Below are 14,533 nucleotides of genomic sequence, written 5' to 3'. Positions count from 1 at the left end.
ATACGAAATTAATGCATGGGCAAATCTCTTCTACATCTAAACTAACGAACTGCACCGTTGAAAGAAAGATTTTGATAATATTTTCGAGAATAATCGAACTTTAACGCGATCGCTTCATCTATACCCATGTTTTCGCGGTTTTTATTTTTTATTTAAATTCAGGGGGGGGGGGTCAAATGAAATCTGAGAGTGGGCAAACGTGACCAAGTCGGGTACATTCGTATCCTTCTATTAAAAAATTGAAATGCATTCATGATGGGTGATGAAGACAAATTTTTTATTTTGTTCATAACTTTTTTTTGGAGGGTGGGCAAAAAAAAATTTTTTATGGGCAAACGATGGACAAACGAATGCCATTGAGTTTTTCCAAAAATTCGAATTTGGGGGTGCTATCGTCACAGACCTACCGCAAATGTATAAATTGTTTCCGCTGTGCTTTAAGATGCGAACATATGAATGAAAGGCGGAAAGGGACACGACTTCGATCGAAGTTATGCGTAAAGATAAATAAAAACTGTTGCTTTTGGTTTTCTTTTAAAGATATTACATTTTTGTTGGTCCGAACCTTCATAAATAACCATTATTAATAAAATTCTGCTTTATTTCATTAGAAAATGAAATATTTCATTAAAAGGCAATTCTTATATCATAGTAACAACTTACCCCAATGCGATAACAACTTGCCCCATATAGGGGTAAGAAGTTCCGCTTCGATCAGCCACAAATAAATTACTTTCTATGGGAAACCTATTACAATATATTAAACACAAGCTTAAAATCAGAAGATATAATAAATTTAACAAGAAATTAGTCCATAGTGAAGAGAATAACTACATTATTTTCCAGTCATTTTTATGGTTTATCGAAATCGGAACTTTTAGCCCCGGCCTCCCCTAAACAATTTTTCAAGTCCTGATGAGTCTCTTCTGGTTTCCTAGATTGCGTATGTCTGCGTGTGTTGAGAGTATTTTTTGTTCATATGGCGTGAGAAAAAAGAGACTCGTGAAACTTTGAAAATTTAACGAAACTTTTGAAATTTTTGAGTTCTCAGTAATATTCGAAGTAATTCTGGTGACTTGTCTTGGAAAGATTCGTGGCTCATGTTTTAGAGTGATGTGTGTCTCTGATAAAAGTAGATGCTGTCTGATTTGGAACACTCTATCCAATACAGGACAACGTATAAAAATTTATATAGCAGATTAGTTAGCATATTTATTAATCTTTTACTAGCATTGAATAAGTAAAATACAAAACTTAAAACTGTGGCTTGCTGAAAACAAGGAAATTTATTGAAAAACACATTCTTTTATTATTACATGGTGAAGTACGCTTTGAAAAAAAAGATGTGTTCTATTTCGAATCTTTCGCGCAGGATATGACGTTGATCGATCATCTTTTATTAAATGACCTTTTGGCTTTACAGCGCGCAATTTATGTTGCCGAGGCAAACGCGAACAGGGCAGTTAGATGGAAAACTAGTGTTGTTGAAAAAAGATGAGGTCTCCGTGACAAATGGGACCCCATCGATGTACGGTCGTCAGCATGGAAATTTCTCCGTCGTTTATCACGTGACGCGATGGAGCAATTGCCGCGCACGTGACGCGATGGTAGACAAACGGGCAAAAACTTTTCCCCGATTGATATGCCAAAATTCTGCCATTTCTGTTCGCGGCGTGGCGAGAGTAGGCACAGATTAAGTGGTGCTCACCTCTGGGGAACAAGCTCCATCAGAATAGTTTTCTCACAATAACTTCACTTGTCACCGGCATTCCTCGTAGCTAAACAAAAGCTTCTCACCTTTGGGGACTGGCCTTTCCTAAAATGTAAAATTTCGTGAGTTGCATTAATTCATTTGTCAGATTCCAATTTTTGAATTGATGCATAACTTTCTACTAATAAGGCGACGTAGGTATCAAATGATCCGTAGAAGAGGAAACTATTTGCAACGTGTCACAACATTTTTATGATATGTGGAAGGAAAGAATGACATTTAGATCCGCTCTAGACAGAATACAGTAGAGCGTCAATTATTACCCGAACCGTCGATTATCCGAACCAGTGCTGCTAGTCATCGCTATCCCCACCACTTTTTCGAACCAGTGTAGCGATACCGATGGATCGATTGACTTTTGCGTAATATAAATTAATACAGTAGTATTCCTGTATTTAATAAGTAATTTTAGGTGTAATTCCTATAGTTATAAACTGTGTAAAGTTCATGCATGCTTTATTCTCCGAATTGTTCGATTATCCGATTATTACCTCGGTCCCAAGCAGTTCGGATAATTGACGCTCTAATGTAGATAGAAGATACAATAGATCGTTCCAGATGGACAGAATCAATTTTAGAAATTTAAATACCTTCTAGATAGAATATATGGAAGATGGAATAGATCCTTCTAGACAGGAAGAATGAAATTTAGGAAAGGTACGTTCAGTATTAGACTGCTCTAGTTACTAACAGTGTTTGGTATTTATAACTCAGTTTAAAGTGTAACGTCAATCACGTCCACAACGTGACCTATCGATATACGTCTGATCGCCTACCTTTCTACTTAAGTCTAAAGAAAAATACCTCCCATCCTTTCCCGGCAATTTTCCTCTATAATCCTCACACGACCTCTTCATTCTAACTCTCACACTGACTCGTCAAGTAATGTGCTACAAACATTGACATTAAAAACCCATTCACAAAAAGTAGAACTCCACACAACCTGTATCTTCTACTTAGAAGGAACTGAACCCGCTAACAGTAAGTACACCACAAAACATAATACCTCCCCTAGACATTACCCCATAACACCCCTTATGAATCACAGCAGAAGAACGATGTCCCAATCTTAAACAACCACATCATCCCTGTCACCGATCGAGCCTGCCCCCCTTTATCAAGCCTATTCGCTCGCAATAAACCGTCGTACACCGGCCAAACTGTCCGCGTCCACGGAATTACACGTTCACGCTTAAATTTCAATCTGAAACGCAAACAGAAGGTGCTCCGCGCGGCTGCTGCACCGATCTGTACCCCGAAAGGGGGGGCGGGGGGATGGAAAATCGTCGAAGGTTGAGAACCGCGACGGGTCATTCTAGCAGCGCTCCGCGGCCCTAGGGGGAGGGTGGTTCGGCATATATTTGTATTTGTACAAGTAGTAATATCGCGGTTTGGTCGGGCAGGATCGGTCGGGCCAGATCTGCGGGGGCGGAGGGGCCATGCAACGAGCATTATTTTACACGATGGCTGGGCGTGCGTAGCCCCTCGAAACGGGACTGTATACGGCCAGGTCAGGGACTGTACGTCTGCCTCTCCAATCTGCAGGCTATTGTGACACTCCTCTAGTTCTCCGACTCCCTCTTTCCAACCCCCTTTTTCTTTCAACGGGGCCCCTTCCGTCCTCTTCCTGCCTCTTTCTCCCCCTTCCTTCTGTTCCAGCCTCTTCTTTGCCACCCCTGCGAGTTCTTCTTTGGCCCACCCTCGCTCCCACCTCCCCCTCCCCCCTGTTCCAGCGGCTGTCGTGTGGCAGGGTGTGAGGGGAGCGTGCATACCGGGGCCACCCTTTGGGAGCAGACGGCCCGCTCTCTTTTCTTCTCGGCGTCTACCGACTGCAGGCGCGACTCGTCCACGCGAAAATTATTTACGTTTTTCTTTCCAGCCGACGGCGCGCGTCGAAAAACAACGGATCAGCCCGGGGGTTACTGAATTACCGCTGGATAATTCGTGTTGGAATAGGGGGTAGGGGGGTGGAAGGGCTTTGTTAATTTCGGGGCAGCTGGTCTGGCTGCGCTGGCTCTGATTTCGGAATGGGGTTAATGTCGGGTCATCCGGTAAATAGTGGCGCTTCTCAGTCGGCGAGCAGAAAATTTCTGGGGGGAATAAGGAATTCTCGAATTTTCGAATTCTTGGGCGTGTAACAAGTTTGCTTCCGGGGCAGAATTTCTCCCCGGTCTCCCCTAATTAGGTTTTTGGGAAATGGGATTTGTGGATCGTTTGATCCGGTTTGTGGGGCTTTTTGGGTGGGGAATTTGTCTTTATTCAAGGATACCTATATTTAGTTCACCTACTTGCATTTAGTCGTTCTTACTACTTATAGAATGCACTATTTTTTAGTGAACATAATAGTTACCCTTCGCTATCTTCCATTCATGCATTTCACCAGTAAAATGTGATTGTTTATACTCGAGAATTTTAGTGGCGTTCAATTTTTGTGTGATTTTGTCAATTTTCTTACACTTTTATTTTTAATGTATATATACTTACTTATTATCAATTTTACTTTGAAAATTGTAAGCAAATCGGATGGTTTATATGGTAACTCCTAGTAGAGGTGGACTATCATGGCCTGAGAAATCGATTATTAGTTATTCAAGCATGCACTTAACGTTAAGTATTATTATCTCTTATCGAGCAAGCTCTTCCTTCGAAAATGAAGTGACCCCTGACCTTTGTTTAATGCTATCATCTATCGACCAGCCCAGTTAGGCGCATCACTTTTTGCTTCACCTAGAAGCGTAATCAACGTTGATTTATTGAAAATCGAATCGTCTTCTGCGCCGTAAATTAGCAATTGTTATTTACGAGCCGCTCACTCGACGTGGCAAAAATGCAAAAGTAAGGGTGAAAAGTATGGAAATAGTTAAGCGCGCATTATGCGAGGTTAAAAAGCTTCTTACCCTGTATATTCTTGTTACGAAGTTCGTTGTTAAAGAACGAAGCTTATCACAGGAAAAACACGAGATGTGCGCTCTTGCTTTAGTTTCCTCAAGTTCCGTTTCCCTTTCAGGACGCACTGAGATAGGCGCGTAATGGAAAAACTTGCTGCAAAGAATATATAGCTGCCAATTTTAAGCCGTGTCGCCACTTTGTCTTTACCTTCTCGTGAAAATTTAAAGTCGTTGCAACGCGATTCTCCAACAAGTGCAAGGAAGCGTGGAAATACCATTTTCCTCTCATTTTATTCCCAACATCTGTAATCCAAAAATAGGTGAAAGAAAAATGAAACGCTTCGGTTAATGTTTACTTTATTTTATGATTCATTTGTTGTATGTTTATACTACAATTATTTAGTAAGGCGTTAACGATGTTGAATTTCAAATGTCTGAGGGGGCATTAAAAATCGAACTAATCCTAAGCAGCTTACATAATTTTTAGGGGACTTGTTATTTCGTGTGTGCGTTGTTCGAGCGTAACTGCATTCTGATGTTAAGTTAATTAGATGGAGCGAGAGTTGCAGTGACGCCGTCGCAGTTTAGTAAAGTGAATTAAATTGTTCGTCACCACAGCTAATTTGTTTACACAGAATGTATCTAGATTTGGACTTCGGAGTGTGTGTCCGAGACGATACTCCGAAAATTCTGGAAAGGACTGTCACTGTTGTTATTTATCGTGATCCTCAGGTCCAACAATAAATAGGTATTCTGTTTTTCTACTTATCAATACTGTGCACCCAAAATTTCGATCTACGATAATGTTTTAATATTTTAATTTCTTAAGCAAAAATTAAAATTTAAATTAAAAATTAAAAATTATAATTTCATGTCCTTTAGTTCTTGATATGTTGAAATCAGTTCTTGGGAATACTTAATTGTCATTTTAATCCGAGAAAAGTTTATTAAAATCATTCATATGTAACTTTCTTCTAATATTCAGGAGCTATTATTTAATTATCACTAAATATTCTGTCATTTATAATTTAAAAAATATTCTTTGGTTTATCCAAGTCCATAAATAATTGCATACGCGAAATTTAGATTTTTTGCGTTTCTACTTACTAAAGATAAATATTTGTGCTTTAATACTAAATCGTATCAGCGCAAAAAGCAGAGTAGCCAGTAAAAATCCGCGAAGGCGGTAGATGGAACGCAAAGTGTTGAACGAACCGAGGGACAAACAAAAATCCATTTAATCTGGCGGGGTGTAATCAGGGCGTTAATAATGGTTCGATCGAAGATCGAAGGTCTCCGCAGAGATAATGCAGAAAAGTAGAATTGAAAGTCCGTGATTCTTCGTATTTCGCCCCCCACAGAGTTGGGAAATGACGGAATTACGTAAAATGGTAGGTGGAGACGATGAAATGACTAAGGAAGTGGAAGCGAGGGGGTTCGGAGCATACAATTAACTGGTGATTGCAAAGACTTGCTACGATTTTTATTAAGAATCTATTGATTCTTGTTCAAGTTATCAAAATTCTTAACTGGGGTAGTTCAATTATTGTCTTCATTGTTAATGATTGCCTTTGCAATATCGTTGGATCTATGAATTTTAAATCAGATCCTCGATTTTGCCATAAACATTAATTTGTTTCGTTCGAATTTTATGAACCATCGCTTCACAGCCTCTTCAAAAAGAAATTTTCATTTTCATACCAACAGTGAAAACCCTTGAATCTTCCAAAACTCATATTGCGCAGAGGCATTTCAGTGGAACGCTCTCTCGATCCATTTTCTATTATTAAACTATACCACTACAACCATGTTCTTTATTATTCGATTCCACACTCCAGCGACACTTGACCAACTTTACTTTCATATAAAAACTGAGAATGTTGCATTGCCAATACCGCACTGCAACACAATGCAATCGAGCACTGAAACGAGCACACGCTTTCGCAATCGCCCAATTCAAACCAGGATCGTTTAATCATCAATTTCCCACGCAATTATACAATTATCATTCCCGTAGAAGTTTAGTATTCCATTGACCCAGGCCGTGAGAGTAGATTGAAATCGTTAATCTGGGCTCTCATAACCGTGGATTAATTTTTAGGAAGGCCTCCCGTTCGTCGGGGGTAATGTCGTTTCTTCTTATTTCCAATTTGTAATGTCAAGTTTTCCACAAATTTACCCACGATTACCCGCGCCGGCCGGTTAGCCAATTTCGCGATATAATCTGCGAAATCTGTGCAATCTCACTCGTCTCGCCCGAGTTCTCCTCCTCGTCTTGGATCACGCTAACTTAATGAAGTCCTTATTAACCGCGAGGTTAAAGCCGCCCAGACGAGAAGTCCTCCAAGTGGCTGGAAGCGCATGGCATCGATCGATGCTTTTAAGTTTACGATTCTCCCCCGCGCGGGCCGCGGGCCAACCAACCCCGACGCTCTTTATTTGCTAGCCGAGGAACATTTATTCCCATCGCAGGAGCATCAATCGGCGCGGGATGTTTTTAAGGTATATTGCGCTTCCAAGAAGTTCCCGGTTGCCGGGTTCTAGGCTTGATCGTCTTCAGAAGAGCCTTCTGAAGCTTCTCTTCGTGGAAACTCGTGGAAATTTCTGTTCACCTTGGAAGGCTTTTAAAGTTGTTTCACTACTCCCCATTCACTGCTGTTGGATATTAATTAGAGGACTACAGGTTTGGGTATGGTTCATCGCTGTGACACTTCGTTAGCTGTCCCATTTAAGGGGATTGAATTGACACGATAACTCCTACACGAATTTCTGTCTTCGGTTATTCTTACGAATGGTGTTCCAGTATAGCTGCTACACGTGTTGGTAAAGTAAGATAAACAACTGAAAAGTACTTGCAGAAAACACTGTAAGTGCCAGCAATCAAATTCTATACTATAGCGTTACAATTAGCAAAAAAAAAGCAAAGAAAAAAATTCAAGTCGTTTGGGCCAATTCTAAAAAAATTGTGCGATTTTAAAGGGTGTAAACTTTCTTTCGCCCGCCACTGTACCTTCATATTGAATAAATTTCATTGTACTTTCTACTCCTATCCCCACGAGAAATTACCTCTCCATCATTTCTACCACATTTTACTTAACACCACATATACAAACCATCGTACCATTGAAACATTTTCCCAAACTCATCTCATGAAGCCGAAACACCCAGCATCACTCGAATATTTAGCGTATACGTATTCACTTTCACCTCATTTAATATTACACAGTACAAAATTGGGAAAGTACTTTTGCGCGGTTGTTGACTAGGCATACACTGCCCGATATCTTGTTTAAAATAAGTTGGACACCAGCTTACTTTGTCAAGCCTGTAGCTATGAAGTTTATTTCATAGGGCGTAGGTTTTGGGGACGACGCAATAAATATCCCCAATTTTGCACACTTCACCCCAAGTTACCCTTCAAGCCAACCTAACAAGCTATCGATATCCTCTCAACGATTGTTACCAACGTCTCCATCACATCATTCCCTCTTCGATCGGCTATATCCATCGCTCGGCATCCACTGACGCAAATGCCTCCGTCACGCCGTTGACGTGGCGCAGCTCGCGCGCGTTCAGTTAAATAGAAAACGGATGGCTTGGAATCGCGAGGATCGCGTTCGGGGAAAAATTCCCCTCCTGGGGGCGTACGTATTCACGTCCTCGGGAAATGTCGACGAGTTTCCAGCCGCGGAAATCCATTTCGGCTCGGCACGGTGCAACGAGGACGCGGGCCAGACGTAGCTGACGGTGTCCTCCTGCGGGATGCGATATATAAATAACGTCAGGCTACCCTTGCGCCCCCGGATCGTATCTCGAATTATGAATAAAATATCGCTGGTCCCGACGCACGGCCGCTATCGATCCCCTCGATTGCGCTATCCTTGCCTCGCGGCCGTTGATTAATCCTGCAATCACGCCACTTCTCCGATCGAACTTGCCAACCTTCCTGTGGCCTAATCGAATTCAGAGCTTCCCACTGATTAAACCCCATCGCGCCTTTAACGCAACGTTTTAATACCAATGCTGGCGAGCCTGGGACTCTCTGATTGCTAATACATAGACTTGTAGGGGCTCGGAGTGATTTTGAGGAATTCTTTTACTGTACCGTAGATATTTTCAGGCTTTCGTGCGATTTCGAATTTTCTGCGCGGGTAGAGATAAGAATACCGGTGTCTGCTATCACTTTATATATAATTAGCCTGCAAGATAGGTAGGTATTAAGGAATTTCGTGAGACTTATCATTGATCACGCGGCTGATAGTACATTTCTCGCGCACGCAAGGTATTTATGCAAATTGTATGTTAATTTAATGTACCTGTTGGGAGTCTTAAACGTGTTCTACTTTATCTAAACCTACCGCCAATTCTTGTATTTAAATCTGTTCCAAGTGTGGTAGGTACGACTGTCGTTGTACCTCAGAACTTGGGTAAACTTGCCTAAATCGTGCCCCTTAGAAGAAATGCTTATTGCATGAAAAAAAACAGGGAAAATGAAACAAAATTACTGGTAATCAGGTCTTTATTAATAGAATAAACAGTTTTATAAAGTCGAAGAACAAACAATAATTAACTGCTATTCATAAAATCGATTTATTTTTAATATGGAAAAAATACGATTTCTATACAGTTTCTACCGATAGACGCGATTGTGACTGGCTTAGGTTAAAAGAAACAGCGGGGGTACGATTTAGGCGCAGGCACGAATTAAGCAAGTTTACCACCTCAGAGACAGGATTTTACGAAGCTCTTCCCGAGGTCTACGCCCCTCACCTCGCTTCAAAACGTTCACCATAAACTTCCAAACGTTTCTCGCGAGCCACCTCGTATAAAACCTAATCAATCTCCCCTAGAATGGCAGTGGGGCCGTTCGATTCGTGAGTGCGTGAACGGGATCGCGAGCGCCGTTGATTTTCGGCCCGGGGGGCCAGGCGTGCAGGTGTTAGGGTTCGGTTTCGCACCCCATTCGGCATAATTGCGTTGCAGGATCGATCAGGCCAGGTGTGGCAGACGTCGCGCGACGAACGTAATTTCCCGATTTAGTGTTTTCCTATTATCGTATCGTGGCCCCTGGCCTGTGGCGGGGAGCTCAGGGCGAACTGTGACCCGTGCCGTTGGTCCGATTGCTCCCGAGGCCGCTTTGTACGTCGATAACACGACGTACGGGCTGTCCCTGGGGACCCGTGCCGATATAAGGCACGCGCACGGCCATTGATCATATGTTACACGCCAGGATGGAACGGGTCGTGCGGGTTGCCTATCGATGCTTATGGACAGACGACGGTAAAGGGCTTCTAAGGAGGTAAACGACGTGGCAGGGGGCCTGAACAGAGGGTCGAAAGTAATGGACCAAGTCAGTTCCAACCCTTCCGTGCCGAGGGGCGCGCGCGAAGGGTGTTACCGAAGGTATACGACAGGTCGATTTGGGGTTATGAGCGGAGATTGAGATCAGCCGGCGGGTTCAAACGAGGGACCGAGGGGGGGCCGGTGACTGTGTAAGTGTTGGGGACGTTTCGACCTGTCGATGCAGTTACCATTGTAATTATCGGCGGTAGGCGTGTAATGGCAATCGGGCAGCTCCGTGGCGGATAAAATTGTCCCTGCTGGTGGAAAGAGTGTTGTGTTATTGGATAGGTGACATGATACTTGGGTATGTGGTACTTGTTTGATGGGTTGCTTGCAATTGCTGCAGGATTTTAGAAGTTAAGTCCTTTAAAATTGGTACAATGAGCTATTAAGGGGTTACATACGTTCTCGGCGCCTAATAATTTATCACTTTTGGGATTTTTTTTCTCGAGAGGTGTGAAATAAATTGAAAATTTTATAATTAGAGAATGCCATTCTGCATAGATGAACGCAAAGTTCATTAAAAAAGGTTGTAAATTGTCGAAATTATCGTGCTGATAAGGAGGCTCCATGCTTGGTGCAGAGGTTGCTGCAACCGCAGAAAACGAACGGCGATATATGACAAAAGTGTGTCAAATAAATTTTCTTATATGAATAACGGTCCCAAGAACAAGAGACAGTTATAAAATTTTCAATTTATTTCACACCGCCCTAGGAAAAAAATCCCAAAGGTGATCAATTATTAGGCGCCGAGAACGTATGTAACCCCTTAAGCTCTACTTTTTCTAAATGGTTTACCAAAAAGGAATCGTTATGCCCTCATTTCACTGAAACAGCGAATTAAATCTGCACTTAAAACCTAATACCGCAGGCAGAATATTTCACGCAACTTTCATGCAGCTTGTATTACACGCTTCCTCTTAAACTTCATGCCACAATAACAAAATTCTATAATTCCCTCCTCACCAACATTCCATCCGAAACTTTCAGACACCCCGTTCCGTAAACGAAAAACCATTGAAACCACATTCCTTTTGCAACACCGTTTTGCATAAAAGTCTTTTTTTATAAAATGGTCCCATAAAATCGTATGACGATCGAACCGGCAATGATTTTCCGTCTTTGTATCTCAGCGTAGTACTGGCAGGGCCGACAATGCTGTTGGTGTCTGGTACGCCCTGTTGGCAGAGTGGCAGCGCGAGGCACTCCAGCGGCCTTAATTGCCGTAGACTCCCTGCTAATTAGTTTACATTACACTCTCCGTATCCTCCAGGTCCTGCCCGGTCGGTCTCTATCCCCGTGCTTCCTCCGATATTGCGAGAGGCTCTTTAATGTCGGCCGTCTCGCTGCGAATACACGTGTACGAGCGCCTGCCTCTGCCTCCGGCTACACGTGTGCACGTATGTCACGTGCTGCCCGATGCCCCATATCCATCGTGTCGACGAATACATCGCGTAGCTGGACTATCATCGTAACACTCCGCCTCTAGTCACATGTTCCCATTGGGGGGCTTCGTTTCTAAGCCATCGAGGCTATCTTCGCCCTTGCGCAACGGGGATCGTCCCCTCGCCTCCTGTGGCGGGCCAATTTGTAGGTATTTCCAGCCGGCCTCGCGCGTTGGACGAACCTGGATCGAGTTCTGCGGGGGTGGATTTGTGGAGATCTTCTTGTCTCCAAGGGAGGTTTCAAAGCAGTGGGTGTCAAAGAAGGGACTTCATCAAGAGGAGAAGATATGGTATAATATGTCATGAATTTTTCGAAATTATTGGGGGGCTTTTCTTACATTCCCACGTAAATTATTATTTATTATTTAACGTAAGCAGTAAGAATTCTTTATGATTTTGTATGACCTCGAAGTGTTGTACCTAATTAATTATATTCCTAAGGGGTTTTCCTAGTGTGACGGCTGAAAAAAAAAAGAAATTTTTAGGGAATTACAGAAAGAAACAAGTAGGTACCTATTGCACGTATCATTTTCTACGTTTGTAGCTTTATTCCATTACCTTTTTAGAATTTAAAAAAAAATGTTGTAAGTAAAAATATCCATTCAGAGCGGAAGAGAACAATATCGTGGAGAGAACAATATTCTTCTGCATGCCAGACCCGAAAAATTCAGTTCTTTTCAGCCGTCATAGAAGACCCCTTGATACATCATGACTTCGCCATATTCACGAGCATCGTATTTGTTTTATCAACACTGCTATACGTGTTTTGCTCTTCCGTGCACGTTTCGAGCTGCGAAAGTTGCTAGCAAAGTCGCGCTTAGAGGACGCGACGAAAAACTTTCCGCGGCTGCGAGAACGATATTACGTACGAATAGAGGGCATCGATATTCAGGTCTGCCGAAAGTCGACCTCGCGAAAAGTTACGTGCTTTTCTAGGGTGGTGGTTCTCTCACCTGTTGCCCAAGAACCACGTTCCCCGTCGCACGATCCTCCCACGATTTCGTGTCTTATTTTTGCGCCAGCTGACGATCAGGCGCTTTTACTTTCCTACGATCGCTTCTGTTTTCCATCGCTCAAGCTTCCAATTCTAATTCTGTTCTTTCGTGTATTAGGGCACGAATGGAAATGTTTGCAATGTTCCGTTAGTCTCTTTTAAAATTTATTTCAAGATCAGATATGTCTTCTACATTCACAGATGTGTGGTAAGATTGTTCAAGCTGTCCCGTTGTATTGGAATAAGTACCAGCAGGCGAGTACAACAACATTCATTATCCAGAAAATTTTGGAATGAAAAGGGTTAAGATAAAAAAGTAAACTGTTCATGGGGACCTTTCTTCCAATCTTTTACCTTTAGGGATTTTGCTACTTCTTCGATGCTTAGTCACTTAGTCTGCTGTAAGTAAGGCCTCCTGGTGACCTGCTAATTCTCATTTTCTGAACAGTCAACACTCCCGTGCAAAGAGTACAAAATCTATAAATGCTATTAAGAATATTAACTACACAAACACATTTCTGTTAAATTTCCAGTGTTTGAAAGTTAATTGCATTCAGAATCGCTTCCCACTTAACTGTTCGTATATCATTCTTTACTTTCATACATCTTTTGTGAGATACACATCTCAGAAGGACACGCGATATATTTTAAGTCAGCCAACACGGTTTGAGACCTCGAGATGGATACAAAATTCACATAGTACCTCCGTTTCGGTCAACGTGAAACTTCGTAGCCAACCAATATCCTTACGCTCTTTATTCCGCGGTGTCCCGGTAGAATAATCCGTCAAGACTGCTTCTTCGTCTCTAGAGATCAGGATATTTCTCTTATAACTCAGAGGACTTTCATATATATTTTCTAGTACATCCAAGAAAATAGCACGTCTTGTTGAAGAAACACCTGGATACATCCTGCTCTTTTATTTCCCAAACCTGATTGTTTTAGATTTAAAAACGTCCACGTATAGTGGTCCATGAAACGGGGAGCTCGTTGTTTCGTTGAATGGAAAGCTTCAAAGGACGTTGGTAGATATCATACGTGCTCCATTGCTCGGAAATTTCAAGAAGTTTCGCCTCAAACAAATAACGCGTGTACACAGTATCGGGGACGTTGTTTTCCTTCAGAGTGGAGTTTTATCTTGGAAAAGCGAGCTCTGTATATCGAAAGGGAGATCATGGACCCCGCAAAGCGTCCCCAGACCTCACCTGTTGCGAGCAACCACCTCTGTTGATCTTAATCGAGAGCCCACTGGGCAAAGTTCAGTGGTGCCATAATGTTTCCTTCCCGGCCTTCAGGGTGCGTCCATCGACTGGCATTAACGCCGTGGCGAGAATTTTCGCCTCGGAGCGAGAAATGAAACCGATCACCCTTTTCGAGGAACCTAACTCTTGCTACGCAACATTCGCGTGCATGTAGGTCGCTTTATCTTATCGCGAAGTGTGATTGAAACAGGTGACTCGGAAATATGAAAATATGCTGCAACGTGCATGGAACTGTAGAATATCTTTTTGAGAGATACAGGCAGAACCACTGAAAATAGGAACCCACGGAGACGGACATTTTGAAATTCTAATAGGGTTCGTGCAAATATTTTCTAGTCCGCATTGAGAAAATTAATTTGCACTTGAAGGTTCTCCTTAAATTTTAAACGGTAGATATTAAAAACTTTGATTCGCGTCATATTACTTTGGGGTATGTATTAAAACTTGATGGAAGAAATTTGTTGAAAATTGTGTCAGCTTGGTATTTTCTAATTAGATGTAGCGAAGCTAAGTGCATACCAACTATCTAAAGTTACATACACTGAATATGAGTTTCGTTTATTCGCGCTCTGTTTGCGGAAGTTTTCGCATTACACTCTGAAAATCTTGGAACTTTAGCTCCTTAAATCTTGAAATCCTAACTTCTTAAATTTACTTTCCACTCTCCGTTGCTCTGACCTAATTCTCTGCGCCCAGTAGTCCCTTCCAGCTCTGATTCTGTGCCTTTTAGAACTCTAGCTTCATACACTTTGTAACTGCCTACAGTTTTCTGCAATTTCTTAATCCTGTATATAAAGAACGAGCCATCTACCAGAAGTTTTTATATTTCT

The 14,533-nt window shown here is 42.1% G+C and overlaps 1 protein-coding gene across 10 annotated transcripts in view; it reads left to right on the top strand.

The window, feature by feature from the left end:
- Mub (poly(rC)-binding protein mub) overlaps positions 1–14,533 on the top strand; it is a 231,255-nt gene that overhangs the window by 63,594 nt on the left and 153,128 nt on the right. The gene's annotated exons all lie outside the window — the stretch shown is intronic.

Source organism: Andrena cerasifolii, chromosome 10 (genome assembly GCF_050908995.1).
Source record: "Andrena cerasifolii isolate SP2316 chromosome 10, iyAndCera1_principal, whole genome shotgun sequence".
Classification (NCBI taxonomy): Eukaryota; Metazoa; Arthropoda; class Insecta; order Hymenoptera; family Andrenidae; genus Andrena; species Andrena cerasifolii.
Note: the sequence above shows the minus strand (reverse complement) of the source record. Positions and strands in the feature narration are given on the sequence as shown.